We start from the raw sequence: 23,369 nt of genomic DNA, 5'->3' as shown, positions 1-23,369 counted from the left end.
AAGCGATCCAGCGCTGTGCTTTTCTCCTCCAACCACTCAGAACATTCAGTAACTTGATGAAAGGGGGCCATGGATTAATTTCCCCCCTTTACAGGTGCCTGCTGCACAAAGCTATGAAATGCACCAAATGCTAAAGACTGTATGATTTTTGGACACCCCTTGCCTTCAGGAAAAACAGCTCTTGCAGTGTGATAGTGACAGTTTGTAAAAACATAATGAAATCAATAGTCGGTTAAAGCTTCTGCTTTCTTAAATTTATCGGCTCATATTGTACACTTGATTGGCAGGCTGGCGTTGACCAAGTTTGTAGTGAATGATGGATGCTAAAGTAATCTCGCTGTCAGGTTTGTAAGACATGACTTATTTCTGGACCTGTCAATTTAAATGGAAAAGAGATGATGCTTGCCAAACACATTATCCGTTAGGAGATGCAAGAGCTCTCTGTCTCTCTCCTATGGACCCTGTGGACGTGTGTGAGCGAACTAGTTGATATGGAAGACACCCACAGTTCCCTGCCTGTCTCTGCTACTGGCATGTCACCATTCTGTTGAGTCTGTGGAAACCACTCTACTCCACTCTTTCTTGAGTTGGAGGATGAGGTGGTGGTCCTGTCAGCTTATGCATTAGCCTGTCAATGCCATCTCACCCACTGCAGGGTGCGGACATTACTGTTATGTTCCTGGCTTAGATATCAGCAAGCTGCCAACAAGCGTTGCTCCGTTGCTTTTCTTTATAAGGTTAGCAAGAATGATTGGTTATTGACACAGGACCTTCCTCTTCAGGTTCCATGTAGAAAATTGGCACCCCCTTTTTTTGGTCCCTTTCCTGTTTCCAAAGTACTTAGTTCCACTGTGATTCATCTGGCACTGCCACACACCTACTGTATACACTCCACCACTCACCTTTTATGTGTGAAACTGGTAAAGTCTAGCTCTGTGTCACCTCATGATGTTTCCATGCTCATGCCCAGATTATGGAGGAAGCCCCAACCTTCAAGGTCAAGTGTCTCCATAGGGCTTAGAGTCATCAATTCCTTGTTGAGTGGGAGGGATATTGGCATGAGGAATGCATTTGGGAATCTGCTTGTGACATTCTTGACCCTTCCTTGATTTGTGACTTTTAATGTTCACATTGGGGTGTTCTTGAAAGTTGAGTGAGGTTCCTTGGGGGATACTGTCATGGTTCACATTCTGATTGCACTTCTGGTGTTTTCATTTGATTTTCTTACACCCCTGTCCAAGGGCGTAGGTTTGGTCTCAGCTTTGGTAGGGACAATACCACCCCCCTGCCCACCACCACCACCCCCTAACCCACTCATACCATTAGACGCACAAGTACAGCATAATACATAACATATGACGACATAATGCTGAATAATTTAACACTTTATTTACATTATTAAGTGTGTAGGCAGACAAAGAAATAGCTTAAATAACAAACCCAAAATCACGAATCTATTCTATAGGCCTACACCTGAGAGAACAAGACAACAAAAAAAATACTTGTGGAGCTAACAAAAAAAAAAAAGTTTTTGCAACCAAGATGTATAATCTATTCTCTTCATCAATAATGCAGTTGTAGGTATCTGGCAACCTAGTTTGCCAACAAAAAAAAAAGGGCTTTACAATGATATATAGGGTGTATTACGGTAAACGTAAGCCTGTGATGTCATAACGCAGAGGAAAAACACGGAAGTTTCACACTAGTGCGCCGCTGATTCTCATTACCGTAAGTTCTCAAGTAAGCCCTCACGCTGAAAAATTTCAACACTGACAGCAAGCCAAGAACCCGTGCTTTCCAACAGTATGCTATATGTTGCATATATTACGGTAAAGTGCGTTCGGTGACTTTTGAAACGAGGGAAAAGTATGAAAAAGAGCGCAAAAGTGACAGAAAAGTACAGACAGCAAACATAAATGTAGTAATTTTTGAGGAAAAGGCAGGGTGTTAGTGTCATTTGTGAAGGTGTGCGTGCGTGTTTGTGTGGGTGTGCAGTTTATTTTAAGTGTGGCGCACAGCATTGTTCGCAAGCCCCCGCCCTTCTTGTTTTTCTGCACCGGAGCAGTGTTGCCAGATATGAAATATGAAACTATCGTACCAAAACCTCAAAATTATCGTATTTTGGGAGAAATTATCGTACACAAACAAAACGCATACAACGTAGCTATTTTAGCGTTTTTTTGTTTTTTAATTTACAAAGAATTTTATGTCACATTTTTAAACAGTAATTATAGTAATGGGGAAACTATGGCACAAAAAGAATGCAAATGCACAAGCAAATGCACTACCAGACTAGAAAGATTTTTTTTTTCTGTGAAGGGACACAAACGTGTTAATTACCAGACTAGAAAGAGTCGAATTCAACCTCGAGGTCGCTGTCGTCATCCGATGCCATGGCCACTTGTGCAGATTTTGTTGAACACAGAAAAAAATGTTGACACCTCCATAAGGAACTTTAACTTTTTTTTATTCTTCTTGTATATCTCTTTGCTGTTGTGTTTTGTTCGTTTGTTATTGCATTTGTTGAAATAAAGTTTCGAAAAAAAAAGAAGATGTTGGTTGGGGAATCTTCCTGTCACGGTAAAGATTGGATGGGAACTCATTACTTTGTATGGAGAGGGGGCGGGCTTTCAAATGACTGTCCCGGTCGCCCAAAGCCAGCATTTGATGCCGCCTGAGTGCAACACCTGCAAAATGATTCTTGGGTGTCAGAGAGAGATGCGTGTTTGGGCAACCAACTGAAATTATCGTACATATTGGATTTTTTCCCATTATTGATCGTACATTTATTGATCGTACATTTATTGATCGTACATCGTACAGAGGGCAAAACTATCGTACAAATACGATAATTATCATACATCTGGCAACACTGCACCGGAGCCACCCATCCTCTGCGCTCTGGGACCTCCCACTTTACAAATTAAGCACTGCCTGCCACGAGATGCGCTTTGTTTCCGTCCATGTGAGAAGAACGTGAGCTAATGAAATTGCAACATGGGTAACCCTGTCACTCTGGCACGTCAAAAACACAAAACGTGACGACTAAAATTATAGTATCGAGTTCGCAAAAAAATAGTGAATGATTTTGTTATATAAAAAAAATTCTAAATATTGGTAGGGACTATTTTGCCATCCCAAAATATTGGTTGTGACTTGTCTCTATGGTCCATATGCAAACCTACGCCCCTGCCCCTGTCACCCCTTGATGATTTAGCCATCGTATGCTGAGCGTATTAAAAATGCTGGCATACGCTGGCATATGTCTAATGAGTGATGGTAAGTTTCTTATAAGTTAAGAGCACGTTGAAGCACTCTGATATATGTCATAATATGATGAGTACGTCGAAAAACTTTGGGCATGCACAGTATTTTTGACGTATGTCAGCATATGTCTCATATGTCCTACATATGCGGACCATAAGTTGTAGGTACGTTGTGCGAATGTTGGCGTGTTTCTTGTAAGTTACTCATAAGTCAAAATACGTCCATTGATGCTGTTCATTAATTGGCTGAATAACTGAAAGCTGCAGTCCTTATGCAAACAGTTCAGACTGTTACAAATATTAAAACCATTCACACAATGAGCAAATATAAAGTCTTAATCTTAGCTGTTGCGTTGTTTCAGTCAGATTCATCATCACAGCCTGATGAAAACTTATCCATATAAAGCGTCCTCCTGCCTGTTTGATCGACCATGCCTTAGCCTGGTGTTTTTTGTACTACTGTGTTTTTTTGGACTGCCTACTCGTGTACAGACCACTGCTAACCTCCTCAGTAAAGCCTTTTAAAAACCAGAGCTGCTTGTTCGAGCCTTGCATTTGTGTCCAACCATTCCTGACCAACCTGCCTGATAGCATTTGTTATAGCATTCTTATAGCATTTGTTTCTTTTGTGTTTCTTTCACTTTAGTTCCTGATCATGGGCATGCAGGTTTATGCTTCACATATATGCTCATTTCCTGGCTTATTGAGTCACGCACTGTTTTACTACACTCAGCCCATCACTCCATTTTCCATATTTGACCTTTTCTTGTTTTCTCGTGTTTTCTGAATTTTGCCTGCCATCATCAGACACTCTTACATGGTATATTTGCTAACTGTGTTTTGACTCTGCTTCTTTGATTGCCTCTGCTCATTCCTACATGGACACTTTTACACAGTGGACTGCCCTTGTTGTGTGCCTATTTTACTGGATTAATCACTTGATGTCAGTCCTCAGGAACTGTGCTCCTGTGGAGTGATCTTTTGCAGTTAATTATTTTACCAGCAATATTAATAAAAACTTTTATCTACTGGTGTTGTTCTCTGCACTGGGGTCTCCAGTTGTGCAGTTTCCTTCACAGATCCAAATATGGCTTATAGCAGAAGCGTTTTAATGTACAGTAACAGAACTGTGGTACTTTCAGGATTTTTGATGTCTGATGAAGGGCGAGGCCCAAAACGTCACCTTTGGTGCTCATTAAAGCTCGTTTGGGAGCTAACTGGCTGTGCGGATCTCTTTTTCGTTTTTTGTACTTTCAGGATTTTTAACATAAAACCACATTTAACTACAAAAAGTAGATTAAAAACACATTTCACACAATATGCTTACTTTAAGGTCTGGAAAGGGTCTATTTGTGTTTGGGTTTTTACCCTTTGTAGCCACATTTGCAAAACTATAGAAACATATAGACAGAAACCTACACAAGAATGTTAACATAAAAAAGCACAGGAAAGCAGATGTTTCATTGAGGTCTTCATGTGATCACACTGCAGGAAAATTGATTTTGTGATGACTGCTCTTTTTCATAGCATTAAAAATCAAGTGGGAGAGAAGCAAAAATGTATTTTTTAGCTCTCTCAGTTTGTGACTTATTTTCTGAATTTGCTGTGTGAAGTCTGAGAGCAAAAGTGAAATTGTGAATGCCAGCTACTGATTTTGTCCAAATATAGGCGTTTAATAGAGGGTGCATGCTGTTAATAATAAATACACTGATGGTAAAGAAGAGGAAATGAGGGGAAAGAACATACAGAATGCTGGTCACATGCACAAACCCCCCTTATTTCAGAGGTAGTTATCAGCAATCACAGTGAGGACTCCTGCAGAGAGGGCTGAGGTGGAGTGCAGACGCTGCTGAACCTATTTCACTTTGCATTCATCAAGGCTCATCTCAATGCAAAGATGTACATAATGCCTGCCGGGTTTAAAAAAAATGCAATGAGAAGGAGCCTTTCAGTAAAATAAAAACAACAACAAAAAGACCAAACTAGAACAGCCCTTGGAGTCCACATACATGGTTCTCCCATCAGGGGGCCCAGGACTCTCCACATGAAATTCTGCCTGAAGAGGCGGTAGGCTGAACCACGAGCATAGCCAGTGCATGCATATCAGAATTCCAATTTCAATAAAATGTCTAATTTCATCACAAATAATATATATACAGTAGATCATAAATAACTCACATGATTGTGTCCATTTTTTCATCCTTTTCTCATTCATTAAATGTATTTCATGTAATTTAATTTAATTTCAGGTGGGCGTTTAACCACCTTTCCTCAAAAAGGGGGCTGATGCTTGGCCCTGGGCCTTCCGATGGACAAATACAGTAATTCCATCACTACTTGAAGTTCTCTAACAGGTACCCATTTATTTATTTATTTTTGCCTGATTGATTTATTTATTAAGCTTTTAATGTTGAAAAAATATGGATCCACTGAAATTCATCTTTGTATATCTGTAAATATTAGTGAATTATTCCCCACTTTTGTCATCATTGCGTTTTCCAACATTTTTGTGAACAGATGTTTTAAAACAAATCAGGCATACAGCGAGTAAAATAAGTGTTGAACACAGATTCTGGCCCATTGTTCCACACAAACAGTCTTCAAATCTTGAAGGTTCTGTGGACCTCTTCCATGAACTCTGATCTTTAGTTCTTTGCATAGATTTTCTATTGAATTCAAGTCAGGTGATTGGCTGGGCCATTCTGCCAGATTTGTTTTCATTCTCTGAAACCAGATGAGTTTCCTTTGCTGTGTGTTTGGGATCATTGTCTTGCTGAACTGTCCACCCTCATTTCATCATCATCACCATCATCATCCTGGTAGATGGTAGCAGATTTTTATCAAGAATGCCTCAGTACATTTTCCCATTCATCCTTCCTTCAATTGTATGAAGTTTGCCGGTGTGGTCTGCTGAAAAACAGCCCACTCCATGATGTTCCCACCTCCCAACTTCACTGTTGGTATGGTGTTTTGGGGCTGATGTGCAGTACCATTTGACCTCCAAACATGGTGTGTATGGCACATGTATGGCATCCAATGAGTTCAATTTTGACCTCATGTGACCAGACTATATCTCCCACATTATTCTTGTGTCACACCTTGTTAACGGCCCCTTCACAGATAGTGCAAAGTTTGGATGAAAACGGCAACACAGCACGAAACAATTCAAAATTAGTGCACCACAAAACATCACGCCAATGGGCAGGCGTGCACGAACCCAGTGCGAGAGTTCACGTCTTTCGGGCAGGAACACACAGTGCCAGCTGCGGCACATCGCACCGCTTATGTGGAGGAAATCTAAAAAACCTGTGGGATACACATTGCGCCGCTCATGTGAGAAAAAAAAAAAAAATCACACGACCCACTGCAGGTGAACTCGTGCCTTCCAAAATCTCTGGTTGCCAGTCAGAGACTTTACCACTGAGCTACGGAGCTGTTCTTTGAAAGCTGCAGGAATCTGCCTCATATCAGGAAGGACATGGAAGCATTACAAAAAAAATTAAAATCACACACCATATAAAAACACCGCATTTATCAAGTGAGTAAGATGAAAGATGAAAATTTCAGACCCCTCCATGATTTCTAAGTGGGAGAACTTGCAAAATCGCAGGGTGTTCAAATACTTATTTTCATCACTGTATGTCCACTTGATAACAGCAAACAGACACATGCACATCACAGTGGGGAGTTGTTTGTCCATGTCCATCCAAACACAGTACGTGGTGTCCACCAGGAATGCCCAGATCCACAGATTTCCACAGCCGCTTCAGTGGGAGGACACACCTTCAATCAATCAATCAATCAATTTTTTATATAGCGCCAAATCACAACAAACAGTTGCCCCAAGGCCATACCATAAGTCAGAACAAGATCTAAGATATGATTAAAGTGGTGGGTGGACTCATTTACATTTTGAGCAAAGCCAATAGAGTCTAACAGTAGATTAAATGCAGTGTTGAGGCTGTCATTCTCAGCATCTGTGTGGATGTTAAAATCGCCCACTATAATTATCTTATCTGAGCTAAGCACTAAGTCAGACAAAAGGTCTGAAAATTCACAGAGAAACTCACAGTAACGACCAGGTGGACGATAGATAATAACAAATAAAACTGGTTTTTGGGACTTCCAATTTGGATGGACAAGACTAAGAGTCAAGCTTTCAAATGAATTAAAGCTCTGTCTGGGTTTTTGATTAATTAATAAGCTGGAATGGAAGATTGCTGCTAATCCTCCGCCTCGGCCCATGCTACGAGCATTCTGGCAGTTAGTGTGACTCGGGGGTGTTGACTCATTTAAACTAACATATTCATCCTGCTGTAACCAGGTTTCTGTAAGGCAGAATAAATCAATATGTTGATCAATTATTATATCATTTACCAACAGGGACTTACCTGACACCTGCTGTCAGTTCAGTGCACAGACCAAAGCGACACTCGTGTGGGACTTAGACAAATTTCTCTGCAAGTAGGAAGGTGACTGTCTGCAGTCTGTTAACGTGTCAAGAGTGTGCCATGCGAGCGGTGTTAGATGTTTGTACGTGTCACCTGGAATTTGGCCGGCACCTGCTGTGAGAGGGTGCGATGGGTTCACACAGCGCACACTTTGTCTTTCAGGCGCTTGTGTGCACAAATAGTTGTAGCAACAGGTGTACGAGGTGTTGGCGGCAGGGATGACATTGCAGTTTGCACACGATTCCTGCATCATGCGCACTAAGTGTACACTTCGTCCGAATGAGACACCTTTTATTGGCCATCAGTTGGGATTGAACCTATTGATATTAATTTGCACTGAAAAGGGGCAGGATTGTTTTCTAATTACTGATAGATTTCAGCTGGTGTCTTGGCTTTCCATGCCTTTTTCCACCTCCCTTTCTTCATGTGTTCAGTACTTTGTCCCTGTGTCGTTTCACATAACTTAATTTCTGTACTTATTTGTTTTGATTTCTTTATATGTGTGCATTACTTGGGTTGCTACTGACATCTGCTGAAAATTTCATGTCAGTAGCACTTTTAGAAATATATTTACTGAGAAAAATGGTGACGTGTTAAATGCTTATTTTACCCATTGTATGTCGTGGGCTAATAGCTAAGAACAGGTTAGATTTGGTGCAGATCCAGCTAACAAAAGTCACCCAGAAATATATTGATTGATCGATCAGTCTGTCTGATGGTCGGTCGGTCGGGCCGTCCGTCTGTGTGTGTGTGTCAGGATGTATGTATAAATGTAATTGCATACGCTGAGATATTATTGCATATTGGCATCAAATGTCATTGGAGTTTTAACTTCATTCTTTAACTGTCTTTGCAGATCAGTATTAATTTGAATCAAAACCTTTTATATATTCAGTTTAAAGATCCCTTTTTTCCCTGTGTATTTGGAAGTGGTGATGTAATAATCATGAACCAAGAAATGAAACATTTTGTGACCTTTTTCATCCATGATACAAAAATTAGACTCAAGTTAATATATAATAAAATGTTTCCATAAATAATGCGGTTGGAATTTAGTTGAACTTGACACTGCAGGCCGTGCAGTTCATCTCTGTGTGAGAGATAAGCTATAGGTCATCATCTCAGTGTGCACTTCCTCACTTACTGTGACGTTCCTCTTAAAAACATGATTTAAAATCAAAATCCTCCTTCCTTGTCATGGAACATCTAACAGTATCTCCATTGCCTGCGGCTCAGTTCTTTCTGTGTCGCTCTCTCTCTCTCTCGACTTGCCTTCTCTTTCTGTTTTCCTCTCTTCTCTCCATCGCCATGTCTGAGATAAATGAGAGATATTTAACTGTATGATGTGAGAACATAATGTCTCCTGCTCAGTACAATTCAATTTTATTTATATTCAATTTTATTTATATAGCGCCAAATCACAACAAACAGTTGCCCCAAGGCACTTTATATTGTAAGGCAAGGCCATACAATAATTACGTAAAAACCCCAAAGGTCAAAACGACCCCCTGTGAGCAAGCACTTGGCGACAGTGGGAAGGAAAAACTCCCTTTTAACAGGAAGAAACCTCCAGCAGAACCAGGCTCAGGGAGGGGCAGTCTTCTGCTGGGACTGGTTGGGGCTGAGGGAGAGAACCAGGAAAAAGACATGCTGTGGAGGGGAGCAGAGATCAATCACTAATGATTAAATGCAGAGTGGTGCATACAGAGCAAAAAGAGAAAGAAACACTCAGTGCATTATGGGAACCCCCCAGCAGTCTAAGTCTATAGCAGCATAACTAAGGGATGGTTCAGGGTCACCTGATCCAGCCCTAACTATAAGCTTTAGCAAAAAGGAAAGTTTTAAGCCTAATCTTAAACGTAGAGAGAGTGTCTGTCTCCCTGATCCGAATTGGGAGCTGGTTCCACAGGAGAGGAGCCTGAAAGCTGAAGGCTCTGCCTCCCATTCTACTCTTACAAACCCTAGGAACTACAAGTAAGCCTGCAGTCTGAGAGCGAAGCGCTCTATTGGGGTGATATGGTACTATGAGGTCCCTAAGATAAGAAGGGACCTGATTATTCAAAACCTTATAAGTAAGAAGAAGAATTTTAAATTCTATTCTAGAATTAACAGGAAGCCAATGAAGAGAGGCCAATATGGGTGAGATATGCTCTCTCCTTCTCGTCCCCGTCAGTACTCTAGCTGCAGCATTTTGAATTAACTGAAGGCTTTTCAGGGAACTTTTAGGACAACCTGATAATAATGAATTACAATAGTCCAGCCTAGAGGAAATAAATGCATGAATTAGTTTTTTAGCATCACTCTGAGACAAGACCTTTCTAATTTTAGAGATATTGCGTAAATGCAAAAAAGCAGTCTTACATATTTGTTTAATATGCGCTTTGAATGACATATCCTGATCAAAAATGACTCCAAGATTTCTCACAGTATTACTAGAGGTCAGGGGTAATGCCATCCAGAGTAAGGATCTGGTTAGACACCATGTTTCTAAGATTTGTGGGGCCAAGTACAATAACTTCAGTTTTATCTGAGTTTAAAAGCAGGAAATTAGAGGTCATCCATGTCCTTATGTCTGTAAGACAATCCTGCAGTTTAGCTAATTGGTGTGTGTCCTCTGGCTTCACGGATAGATAAAGCTGGGTATCATCTGCGTAACAATGAAAATTTAAGCAATGCCGTCTAATAATACTGCCTAAGGGAAGCATGTATAAAGTGAATAAAATTGGTCCTAGCACAGAACCTTGTGGAACTCCATAATTAACCTTAGTCTGTGAAGAAGATTCCCCATTTACATGAACAAATTGTAATCTATTAGATAAATATGATTCAAACCACCACAGCGCAGTGCCTTTAATACCTATGGCATGCTCTAATCTCTGTAATAAAATTTTATGGTCAACAGTATCAAAAGCAGCACTGAGGTCTAACAGAACAAGCACAGAGATGAGTCCACTGTCTGAGGCCATAAGAAGATCATTTGTAACCTTCACTAATGCCGTTTCTGTACTATGATGAATTCTAAATCCTGACTGAATCTCTTCAAATAGACCATTCCTCTGCAGATGATCAGTTAGCTGTTTTACAACTACCCTTTCAAGAATTTTTGAGAGAAAAGGAAGGTTGGAGATTGGCCTATAATTAGCTAAGATAGCTGGGTCAAGTGATGGCTTTTTAAGTAATGGTTTAATTACTGCCACCTTAAAAGCCTGTGGTACATAGCCAAGATAGAATGAGCATATTTAAGATCGAAGCATTAAATAATGGTAGGGCTTCCTTGAGCAGCCTGGTAGGAATGGGGTCCAATAGACATGTTGATGGTTTGGATGAAGTAACTAATGAAAATAACTCAGACAGAACAATCTGAGAGAAAGAGTCTAACCAAATACCGGCATCACTGAAAGCAGCCAAAGATAACGATACGTCTTTGGGATGGTTATGAGTAATTTTTTCTCTAATAGTTAAAATTTTATTAGCAAAGAAAGTCATGAAGTCATTACTAGTTAAAGTTAAAGGAATACTCGGCTCAATAGAGCTCTGACTCTTTGTCAGCCTGGCTACAGTGCTGAAAAGAAACCTGAGGTTGTTCTTATTTTCTTCAATTAGTGATGAGTAGTAAGATGTCCTAGCTTTATGGAGGGCTTTTTTATAGAGCAACAGACTCTTTTTCCAGGCTAAGTGAAGATCTTCTAAATTAGGTGAGACGCCATTTCCTCTCCAACTTACGGGTTATCTGCTTTAAGCTGCGAGTTTGTGAGTTATACCACGGAGTCAGGCACTTCTGATTTAAAGCTCTCTTGTTCAGAGGAGCTACAGCATCCAAAGTTGTCTTCAGTGAGGATGTAAAACTATTGACGAGATACTCTATCTCACTTACAGAGTTTAGGTAGCTACTCTGCACTGTGTTGGTATATGGCATTAGGGAACATAAAGAAGGAAACATATCCTTAAACCTAGTTACAGCGCTTTCTGAAAGACTTCTAGTGTAATGAAACTTATTCCCCACTGCTGGGTAGTCCATCAGAGTAAATGTAAATGTTATTAAGAAATGATCAGACAGAAGGGAGTTTTCAGGGAATACTGTTAAGTCTTCAATTTCCATACCATAAGTCAGAACAAGATCTAAGATATGATTAAAGTGGTGGGTGGACTCATTTACATTTTGAGCAAAGCCAATTGAGTCTAATAATAGATTAAATGCAGTGTTGAGGCTGTCATTCTCAGCATCTGTGTGGATGTTAAAATCGCCCACTATAATTATCTTATCTGAGCTAAGCACTAAGTCAGACAAAAGTTCTGAAAATTCACAGAGAAACTCACAGTAACGACCAGAAGGACGATAGATAACAACAAATAAAACTGGTTTTTGGGACTTCCAATTTGGATGGACAAGACTAAGAGTCAAGCTTTCAAATGAATTAAAGCTCTGTTCTGGGTTTTTGATTAATTAATAAGCTGGAATGGAAGATTGCTGCTAATCCTCCGCCTCAGCCCGTGCTACGAGCGTTCTGGCAGTTAGTGTGACTCAGGGGTGTTGACCTCATTTAAACTAACATATTCATTCCTGCCTGTAACCAGGTTTCTGTAAGGCAGAATAAATCAATATGTTGATCAATTATTATATAATTTACTAACAGGGGACTTAGAAGAGAGAGACCTAATGTTTAATAGACCACATTTAACTGTTTTAGTCTGTGGTGCAGTTGAAGGTGCTATATTATTTTTTCTGTTTTGAATTTTTATGCTTAAATAGATTTTTTGATGGTTATTGGTGGTCTGGGAGCAGGCACCGTCTCTACAGGGATGGGGTAATGAGGGGATGGCAGGGGGGAGAGAAGCTGCAGGAGAGGTGTGTAAGACTACAACTCTGCTTCCTGGTCCCACCCTGGATAGTCACGGTTTGGAGGATTTAAGAAAATTGGCCAGATTTCTAGAAATGAGAGCTGCTCCATCCAAATGGGATGGATGCCGTCTCTCCTAACAAGACCAGGTTTTCCCCAGCAGAAGCTTTGCCAATTATTATGAAGCCCACCTCATTTTTTGGACACCACTCAGACAGCCAGCAATTCAAGGAGAACATGCGGCTAAACATGTCACTCCCGGTCCGATTGGGGAGGGGCCCAGAGAAAACTACAGAGTCCGACATTGTTTTTGCAAAGTTACACACCGATTCAATATTAATTTTAGTGACCTCCGATTGGCGTAACTGGGTGTCATTACTGCCGACATGAATTACAATCTTACCAAATTTACGCTTAGCCTTAGCCATCAGTTTCAAATTTCCTTCAATGTCGCCTGCTCTGGCCCCCAGAAGACAACTGACTATGGTTGCTGGTGTCGCTAACTTCACATTTCTCAAAACAGAGTCGCCAATAACCAGAGTTTGATCCTCGGTGGGTGTGTCGCCGAGTGGGGAAAAACGGTTAGAAATGTGAACAGGTTGGCGGTGTACACCCAGAGCAGAAAAGTGCGGGAGAGACAGGAGAAGCCGCCATGCTAAACCGGCTAAGAGCTAGTAGCTGCGCTAAGCTAGCGGATTCCTAAAACACGCAAAGTGAATAACGTGTAAATAATTTAGAGGTGATTCAGCAGAGGGAGTGCTTTAGTTAAGGCACGTGAAGATTACACTGTGAAACAAATCGTTATCTAGTTAACTAGATCAATCTAACTGCGCAGATTAAACAGCTAACAGATACACCAAAACAGCAAAACACCGCTGTGCTCCGGAACAGGAAGTGATACTATACCGCAGTGAGAGCCAACCACCAGTAGAGCACCAACACAAAGTACATTTGTCTGAACCACCTTGCTTTTGCTTGGGGTAATTGGGCTTTTATTGTCTTGCAGTGCTGCCTGGATATATTCCTGCTGATAAAAAGGAAAGGATGTCAGTGGGAGAGGAGAGGTGTGTGTCATGTGGAAATGAAAATAATTTGTTGCTTCATGTGTGTGATGCCCTGTGTGATTAATGGTGCCATTAGCAGATGCACATGTTCCACTTTGAATTATGATCCACACAAACCTTTAGTGTAATTTTTTTTTAATATAATGTACTGAAGATGTCTCAGGATGTCAAAAGTTATATTTCTTTATTCATTCAGTTCTAAGGTTGAGACCTGGGCATCAGGCATGAACATGGTCTACATAATGTAGGCCTTAAAGTACTGACAAAGATGGAAAAAAAGGTTGTAAATTGTCAAAATGAACAGTTCTATCACTGCCTGAATTAATGTTTCAACCCATTTAGATGATTGTGACCTCACGTTTGGTTTTCTGTTATCCCTACATCATAAAGCTACGGTCACATTAGCTACAAGTGTCATCTTTATAAATCTCATTGGAAAGGCACCAAACAAAAGTTGTAGCATCATCACCTTGCCCAATGCAGATTCGAGATTCATCACTGAATATGACTTTCATCCAGTCATCCACAGTCCACAATTGCTTTTCCTTAGCCCATTGTAACCTTGTTTTTTTTCTGTTTAGGTGTTAATGATGCCTTTCGTTTAGCTTTTCTGTATGTAAATCCCATTTCCTTTAGGCGGTTTCTTACAGTTCGGTCACAGACGTTGACTCCACTTTCCTCCCATTCGTTCCTCATTTGTTTTGTTGTACATTTTTCGATTTTTGAGACATATTGCTTTAAGTTTTCTTCTTGACGCTTTGATGTCTTCCTTGGTCTACCAGTATGTTTGCCTTTAACAACCTTCCCATGTTGTTTGTATTTGGTCCAGAGTTTAGACACAGCTTACTGTGAACAACCAACATCTTTTGCAACATTGCGTGATGATTTACTCTCTTTTAAGAGTTTGATAATCCTCTCCTTTGTTTCAATTGACATCTCTCGTGTTGGAGCCATGATTCATGTCAGTCCACTTGGTGCAATAGCTCTCCAAGGTGTGTTCACTCCTTTTTAGATGCAGACTAACAAGCAGATCTGATATGATGCAGGTGTTAGTTTTGGGGATGAAAATTTACAGGGTGATTCCATAATTTTTTCCTCAGAATTGAGTGAGTCCATATTTTTTTCCGTTACTGACTGCCACAATCTTTTTTTCTTGATTTCTTATAGTGTTTCTTAAAGCCAGAAAGTTGCCATTTGAAATGACTTTAGTTTTGTGTCATGTCTGTGATCTGCTTTTTTCTACAAAATTAAACAACTGAATGAACATCCTCCAAGGCCGGTGATTCCATAATTTTTTGCCAGGGGTTGTATAATCCCAATTCCAATGAAGTTGGGATGTTGTGTAAAATGTAAATAAAAACACAATACAATGATTTGCAAATCTTCTTCAACCTATATTAAATTGAATACACCACAAAGATAAGATATTTAATGTTCAAACTGATAAACTTTTTTGTTTTTGTGCAAATATTTGCTCATTTTGAAATGGATGCCTGCAACATGTTTCAAAAAAAGCTGCGACAGTGGTATGTTTACCACTGTGTTACATCACCTTTCCTTCTAACAACACTCAATAAGCGTTTGGTCACTGAGGACACTAATTGTTGAAGCTTTGTTGGTGGAATTCTTTCCCATTCTTGCTTGATGTATGACTTCAGTTGTTCAACAGTCTGGGGTCTCCATTGTATTTTGCGCTTCATAATGCACATTTTCAATGGGCGACAGGTCTGGACTGCAGGCAGGCCAGTCTAGTACCCGCACGCTGTTGTAACACGTGCAGAATGTGGCTTGGGATTGTATTGCTGAAATAAGCAGGGACTTCCCTGAAAAAGACGTTGCTTGGATGGCAGCATGTGTTGCTCCAAAACCTGGATGTACCTTTCAGCATTGATGGTGCCATCACAGACGTGTAAGTTGCCCATGCCATGGGCACTAACACACCCCCATACCATCACAGATGCTGGCTTTTGAACTTTGCGCTGGTAACAATCTGGATGGTCTTTTTCCTCTTTTGTCCGGAGGACATGACGTCCATGATTTCCAAAACAATTTGAAATGTGGACTCATCAGACCACAGCACACTTTTCCACTTTGCGTCTGTCCATTTCAAATGAGCTCGGGCCCAGAGAAGGCGGTGGCGTTTCTGGATGTTGTTGATGTATGGCTTTTGCTTTGCATGGTAGAGTTTTAACTTGCACTTGTAGATGCAGTGACAACCTGTGTTAACTGACAATGGTTTTCTGAAGTGTTCCTGAGCCCATGCGGTAAGATCGTGTACACAATGATGTCAGTTTTTAATGCAGTGCCGCGTGAGGGATCGAAGGTCACGGGCATTCAATGTTGGTTTTCAGCCTTGCTGCTTAGGGTAGAAAGTTCTCTGGATTCTCTGAAACTTCTGATTATACAGTATTATGGGCTGTACATGATGGAATCCCTAAATTCCTTGCAATTGAACATTGAGAAACATTGTTCTTAATCTGTTGGACTGTTTTTTTCATGCAGTTGTTCACAAAGTGGTGATCCTCGCCCCATCTTTGCTTGTGAACGGCTGAAATGTTTGGGGATGCTCCTTTTATACCCAATCACGGCACACAATTAGGGTCCTCAGTTCCCACATGCTTATTGAGTGTTGTTAGAAGGAAAGGTGATGTAACACAGCGGTAAACATACCACTGTCCCAGCTTTTGTGAAATGTGTTGCAGGCATCCATTTCAAAATAAGCAAATATTTGCACAAAAACAGTAAAGTTTATCAGTTTGAACATTAAATATCTTGTCTTTGTGGTGTATTCAATTGAATATAGGTTGAAGAGGATTTGCAAATCATTGTATTCTGTTTTTACTTACGTTTTACACAACGTGCCAACTTCATTGGAATTGGGGTTATATATATATATATATATATATATATATATACACACATACACACAAGGTCTGTTAGAAAAGTATCTGACCTTTTTATTTTTTTCAAAAACCTGATTAATTTGAATCACACGTGCTTGCATGAGCAAACCTTGAACCTTCGTGCGCATGCGTGATTTTTTTCACGCCTGTCGGTTGCGTCATTTGCTTGTAAGTAGCCTTTGTGTGAGGATTGGTGTAGTCTCTCATCGTTTTTTCTTTGCAAGGAAATGACGGAACAACTGGAGCAGCGCGACTGCATCAGATTTTGTCAGAAACTGGGCGACAGCCAGGTGGAAACCATTTGGATTATTCAGACGGCTTTTGGTGACGATGCTATGGGCATCACACAGATTAAGGAGCGGTACAACCGGTTTAAAGACGTCTGCACAACGGTGGAGAGCGAGCCACGCTCCGGTCGGCCATCAACATGCTGAAATGACTGGATCATTCCAAAGTGAATGCTGTGATGATGTGGGACCATCGTGTGACTATCCGAGAAATTGCAGAAGAGGTGGACATCAGCACTTTTTCGGCACATTCCACTGTGACAGAAGATTTTGCCATGAAAAGAGTTGCAGCGAAATTCATCGGCACGAAGCTGATGGCGGAACAAAAGCGCCTTCGTGTTGAAGCCTCACCGGACATGTTGTGACATGCTCACCTCTTCCGCAATTTCTCGGATAGTCACACGACTGAAAAGCCACCGAAAGCCGTCTGAATAATCTGAATGGTTTCCACCTGGCTGTTGCCCAGTTTCTGGCAAAATTTGATGCAGTCGCGCTGCTCCAGTTGTTCCGCCATTTCCTTGCAAAGAGAGACTACACCCATCTTCACACAAAGGCTGTTTACAAGCAAATGACGCAACTGACAGGCCTGAAAAAAATCACGCATGCGCACGAAGGTTCAAGCTTGGCTGATGCAATCACACGTGATTCAAATCCATATGGTTTTTGAAAAAAATAAAAAGGTCGGATACTTTTCTCACAGACCATATATATATATATATATATATATATATATATATATATATATATATATATATATATATATATTCAAAATTAAAACAAGACAGTATTTTCTGTGTCAGTATACAGTGTGAGACCCTCTGCTAATGTTCACTGTGATGCAGGAAGTAAATATTTAGACATGTAATGTAACCCAATGTGGATTTGAGCTGTAAAGCGTCTCTTTGTGTCTGGAGCTCGTCACCTTCCCAAGACTCCCGCTCATTCACATGGTAAACCGGCAGAACCATCTCTTAATTCATCAGGAGGCATTAAGAGTCCAGTCCAGCTCTCAGCACTCCAGCCTGACTAACTGTTTCCCACTACTTTCTACAAATGAAGAAAAAGAAAGCATTTACCATGAGAAAAGAGACAGAGGAGAGAGTTAGAGAGCTGGAAGTGGCACACTTAATCTGTAATCTGTCTTTGCCATTTTTCTTTGTTCCATATTCTTTTCAATTTTTTGGGTGAACGGAGTGGGGGGTGGGGGGTTAATTCCCAGTGTCTTTTCTATGTTCTGCTCCCGCCAGTATAGCTGCAGCTTAAAACCATAATTAAAAAGCATTGACAAAAATGTTTCAGCTTTTCTCAGTCACAATTGTGAACAAGTTTACTGACCATCTCTCTCTCTCTCTCTCTCTCTCTCTCTATATATATATAAATAAATTAATTGTTGGGGTGGTTTTTCCCGATTTTTCAAAAACTGATAGGAAATTGACTTCAATTTTAGATGCTGTATTGAAAAGATGCCTTCACTAAACACATAATTTCTACTTCAGCTTGCAGACTGACCACACAGCGCTCTGCCTGCCTTTTCCGCCTGCTCTCCAGCACCGCACCCAGATGGGCGGGCCGTTTCCCTCGCCGTGGATCATTAAAGTTATGTGATTAGTTGAAAGATGTTGTATGTGTAAAAAAAAAGTAAAACTGTGTTTTGTCTGTATAGCGTGGTAGCAACAGAACAATATGCATTATGACGCTCCAGAGGATATATGAAGTTATTATTATTATTATTATTATTATTATTCACCGGGCCCCGGGGGTCCTGGGGCCCAGCTATCAGGGGCCAACCAAAAATCCACGGTGCTTCGGTTTTGCTTCATCTAGGCAGGATTCTGACTTAGAGGCGTTCAGTCATAATCCCACAGATGGTAGCTTTGCACCATTGGCTCCTCAGCCAAGCACATACACCAAATGTCTGAATCTGCGGTTCCTCTTGTACTGAGCAGGATTATTATAGAAACAACACAAGAAAGGGTTAAATTAACCTGTCTCACAACATTCTTTCTCCTTTTAATGGAGACCTGGTTAAAACCAGGTGAAAATAATGTCTTTTCTGAGCTCCTCCCCCTCAGCTGTTCATTCTTCACTTCCCAGGTTGAGGCTGTGGTCTGGCCGCTGTTTTCAAGGAGAACTTTAAATGCTAATTATTATCTCCTAATGATTACCCCACTTTTGAACTACAGCTGTTTGTGATGGAGTATGTCTGCCCTGTGCTTTGTGCTGTTGTTTATCATCCAACGAAATTTAATAAGGATTTTATTCAGGAGTTTTCTGAGCTTTTGGCAGATTTTATCCCAAAATATGACAATATATGTATGGCATATTTGTTGTCCTTATAATCAGCTGGCTGATGATTTTAAAAGCCTTTTAAACTCTTTTGGTCTAACACAAGTTGTGGATGGACCAACACAATCTTGGACACGCTTTGGACCTTGTTATCTCTCATGGGCTCTCAGTTTTTTAAGGACATATCAGACATTGCTATTTCAGATCACTTTTCTGTTATTTTTTGTTCCTACATCGAGCCACCGTTTGGTCACCTCCTTGACAGTGGGGGAATTTTCTGCTGTCTTCATGGACTCAGTTTTATGCTATGAATGGACTGGTTTCTCTAATACTCCCAGAAAACATCCTCTCTTCTTTCCACTCTGCATACACAATAATTCTGTACTCTGTTGCACCATTGATGCACTGCAAATCCAGTAAATCAAGGTCCGACCCCTGGTTAAATGCCATGACCTGTGCCCTCAGGCAGTACTGCAGACAGGCGGAGAAAAGGTGGAAGAAGGACAAACTACAGGTGTCTCTGGGTATTCTGAGGGACAGTTTAACTGACTATCAGAAGGCTGTGAAGGACGCAAAAGCGCAATATCTGTCTCATAATATGCATATGTCGCGGACATGAACGAGCGAAGCTCGTCAGCATCTCACCATGTCATTTAGGTTCTTCAGACTTTATTTTGAGTAAATGCATCAGGGGAGCATTAGCATGGCAAAACCTTTCAGCTTCTGGGGGGTTGGCTCCGCCCAAGAGACCCCCTGCCTTTTTAAGCATTTTCCTTATTTTGCCTTTCAGCTTCTGGAGGGGCTCAGCCCCCCATACTCTCCACCTTTTAAAGCATTTTTCTTTTTTTGGTTTTCAGCTGACCCCCCCAATTACACCCCTCTTAAGCATTTTTTTTTTAAAGTAGATGTAAATTAATATTCAAAGTTTTCAGCTAGCTGACAGTAGGTCTGTACAATAAGGCCAAATTCTCGTATCTCAAAACTGTCATATAAATTGTCATGTAAATGTCACTTATATACATGCTGTCCATGTATATAAGTGACATCTTATAGAAGGGCATCTAAGTAGGGCGTCTGGCCAGTTTACTTGGATGTTCTGAGGTCAAAATATAAATTATGTGGTAATCATGCTTTTGTGGTAGCTGGCCCCAAACTGTGGAACAAGCTACAACCCCTGGCAATAATTATGGAATCACCGGCCTCGGAGGATGTTCATTCAGTTGTTTAATTTTGTAGAAAAAAAGCAGATCACAGACATGACACAAAACTAAAGTCATTTCAAATGGCAACTTTCTGGCTTTAAGAAACACTATAAGAAATCAAGAAAAAAGATTGTGGCAGTCAGTAACGGTTACTTTTTTAGAGCAAGCAGAGGAAAACAATATGGAATCACTCAATTCTGAGGAAAGAATTATGGAATCACCCTGTAAATTTTCATCCCCAAAACTAACACCTGCATCATATCAGATCTGCTCATTGACACTGACCCTATGCCATGACATTGACCCTATGTGTCTTTTTGCAAGGAATGTTTTTGCAGTTTTTGCTCTATGGCAAGATGCATTATCATCTTGAAAAATGATGTCATCATCCCCAAACATCCTTTCAATTGTCCAAAATATCAACATAAACTTGTGCATTTATTGATGATGTAATGACGGTTGTGCTCACATCAGGTTCCGTTACCTTCTTTTGATATTCACAGCGTCGATATCACGGCACAAAGGCCCCGCCATTTGAAGCTAGCTGCTACCTCATGGGTAGCTATGTGGTGGTTCTTTGTGAGGAATCCCAGTCGACGAGCGTCCAGTGTTAGTCTCCTCTTCTGCTCTCAGTGGTCTCTTAATCACAGTATAGAGACTGAACAAGCAAATTAACTTGTGGAACACAAACCTTTATTTGCTAAAACAGAACGGAGTTGAGTGCTGTAACTCAGCAAAGTCTTCTTCTTCTGCTCTGTTAAACAGCGGGTTTTAACCCAACTCGGTGCACTACTGCCACCAACTGGTGCGTGAGCAGCACTGCAAGCAACTGTGAAGCAGCAAGCATATTGTTAACAAAATAATTTAATAGTAAATAGATCTATGTACACAAACTACTTTAAATAAAATGAATTCATTTGAATTGTATCCTCTGATAATGTTGGTCAAACATGTTTTAAAATAAAGCACTATAGTGTTTCAGACGTTCCGACCCAATTATTACAGTAGTTTTGTGAGACAGCATTTCTCTGAGCTGATAAACCTGCTCTGGCTTTACCTTTAACCATGAAGGAACCAAACACTTATGCTAGAAATTTGTTAACTTAATTGGCAATACTTGAATGTATAATGTGATTACAGGAAATTATACACAGTGATCACTGATGCTTATTTATTTATTTATTTTTATTTATTTTTTTTTACCAGAATGAGTATGTTGCATTTTACATACAGAAATGATTGTATCCAGGTCTTACAATTATATTGTGTACAATGTACATGTTTTACCCTGGATAATTATATCATGCCTCACTGCAAACATGAATTAAGCAGCTGATATTAAAGGAATCAGAAAGCAAGAAATATGTTGTAACAATTATGTGGTAACAATTCCCACCAAACACTGTTCGACTGTGACATGAAGTCATCCTCAAATGAGGCCTGAGTGAAACACTAAACCCTGGACAAATGTTCATTCTGGAAATGTGAAATCGAGTTGATTTCTGCCACTGTAACGTGTGTGACTGCTATATTCATCTCATGTTCAGCATGTTTGTTTAAAAACATGTTTGAACTGCAAGTTGTGAAGTGACCAGTAAAAAATATTATTTGTCTGTGAGCTGTTTTATTTAAATGTCAATGCTTCCTGCTCACGCATATTGAAAACATTATTTTGTAAATCAATTTTTAATAACTTTAATGTATTTTTCCTTATTTACAAAAATGCTAAAGATAGCCTTTTTTTTAAATTTGGCAAAATGTATGTAACTCAGGTCTGTGGGACGTCTGGATAATAAGATGCAATTGCAATCTGTTTCCATAAAAAAACATATTTTGGTAGCTGACAATCACCGTCTGTAGTGATGTAAATTATTTTGCAAAAATTAATATTCCAATTAACAGAGTGCATGTTTATGCAAGCTGCACCAAGACATGTTTCGGAGTTTGCTCTCTCAGTTTATTACAGTAATCTTGAAATTATACAGTATATTCAGTAGGCCTGAATAAATCATAAATCGACAAATTCTTGGTTATGGTAGAGTGCTTAAATTATTCCCTATTGTTCATTCTACCTATGTTTGCATGCATAATTTAAATGGAGTCCAACATTAACTTTCTGTATGCCGTAAATGATAGTTAATGTTTTCCTATAATGTGACATTTTACATATATATATATATATATATATATATATACACACACATACACACTTTTATTTACACATACAACATGAACATTATGTAATGTTGAACATTAAGCATACATTCTATGAACATTTGATTGATTTTGCAAATGTTTCCTTACATGTTTGTTTGCTTCCATGCAAACATTAGACAAACATCACAAACATTATATGAACGTTTGCAAACTTGCTGAATGGTAAATGAACATTCTATGAACGTTCAGTTGATGTTCGCAAATTTTTGCCTCCATGCAAACATTAGACAAACATCACAAACATTACATGAACGTTCACAAACTTGCTGAACAGTAAACAAACATTCTATGAACATTTGTTTGATGTAAGCAAATGTTTGCTTCTGGGTGGGTTGTTAAAAGTGAAATCTGCCAGAAAATGGCTGATGTCCAGCTCTTGTGATAACCAGCGAAATTGCTCACGATGGTCCCAGCTCCACAGAGCCATCCGTTTAGAAATGATGTGGTGTTTTCTGCCTCTCGATGGCGACTCAGAGCGCGGCGCGCCGTGCGCCATTGTGGGGCGTCCTTAAAGCTGTAGTAACACTCCTTATTCTCTGTGAAGCCCGTAAAATTTTTACCGAAAGCCAGATAAATTTTTCGAATGGTTTCCAGCTGCTTGTCTCTAACAGTTTCTGAAAAAATTCTGATGGAAAAAAAGGCCAAATCATTCCGCCATTTAATGACAATGAAAATCCGACAAGGGGGCTGGACCACTCCTCCCACAAGGCGTGCTCACAGGCGAATGACGCAACCGACAGGCGTGGAAAAACTCACGCATGTGCACGAAGGTACAAGCTTGGCTGACGTAAAAACATATGAATCAAATCCATATAGTTTTCGAAAAAAATAAAAAGGTCGGATACTTTTCTCACA

The 23,369-nt window shown here is 40.1% G+C and overlaps 1 long non-coding RNA gene across 1 annotated transcript; it reads left to right on the top strand.

The window, feature by feature from the left end:
* The first annotated feature begins 8,135 nt into the window (after positions 1 to 8,135).
* LOC117507902 lies at positions 8,136 to 22,883 on the top strand. Its single transcript, XR_004559874.1, has 3 exons — positions 8,136 to 8,302; positions 11,196 to 11,198; positions 22,870 to 22,883. It is a non-coding gene; the product is annotated as an uncharacterized LOC117507902 (long non-coding RNA).
* Positions 22,884 to 23,369: the final 486 nt, after the last annotated feature.

Source organism: Thalassophryne amazonica, chromosome 3 (assembly GCF_902500255.1).
Source record: "Thalassophryne amazonica chromosome 3, fThaAma1.1, whole genome shotgun sequence".
Taxonomy (NCBI): domain Eukaryota; kingdom Metazoa; phylum Chordata; class Actinopteri; order Batrachoidiformes; family Batrachoididae; genus Thalassophryne; species Thalassophryne amazonica.
This window is presented reverse-complemented; position numbering and strand designations above follow the sequence as displayed.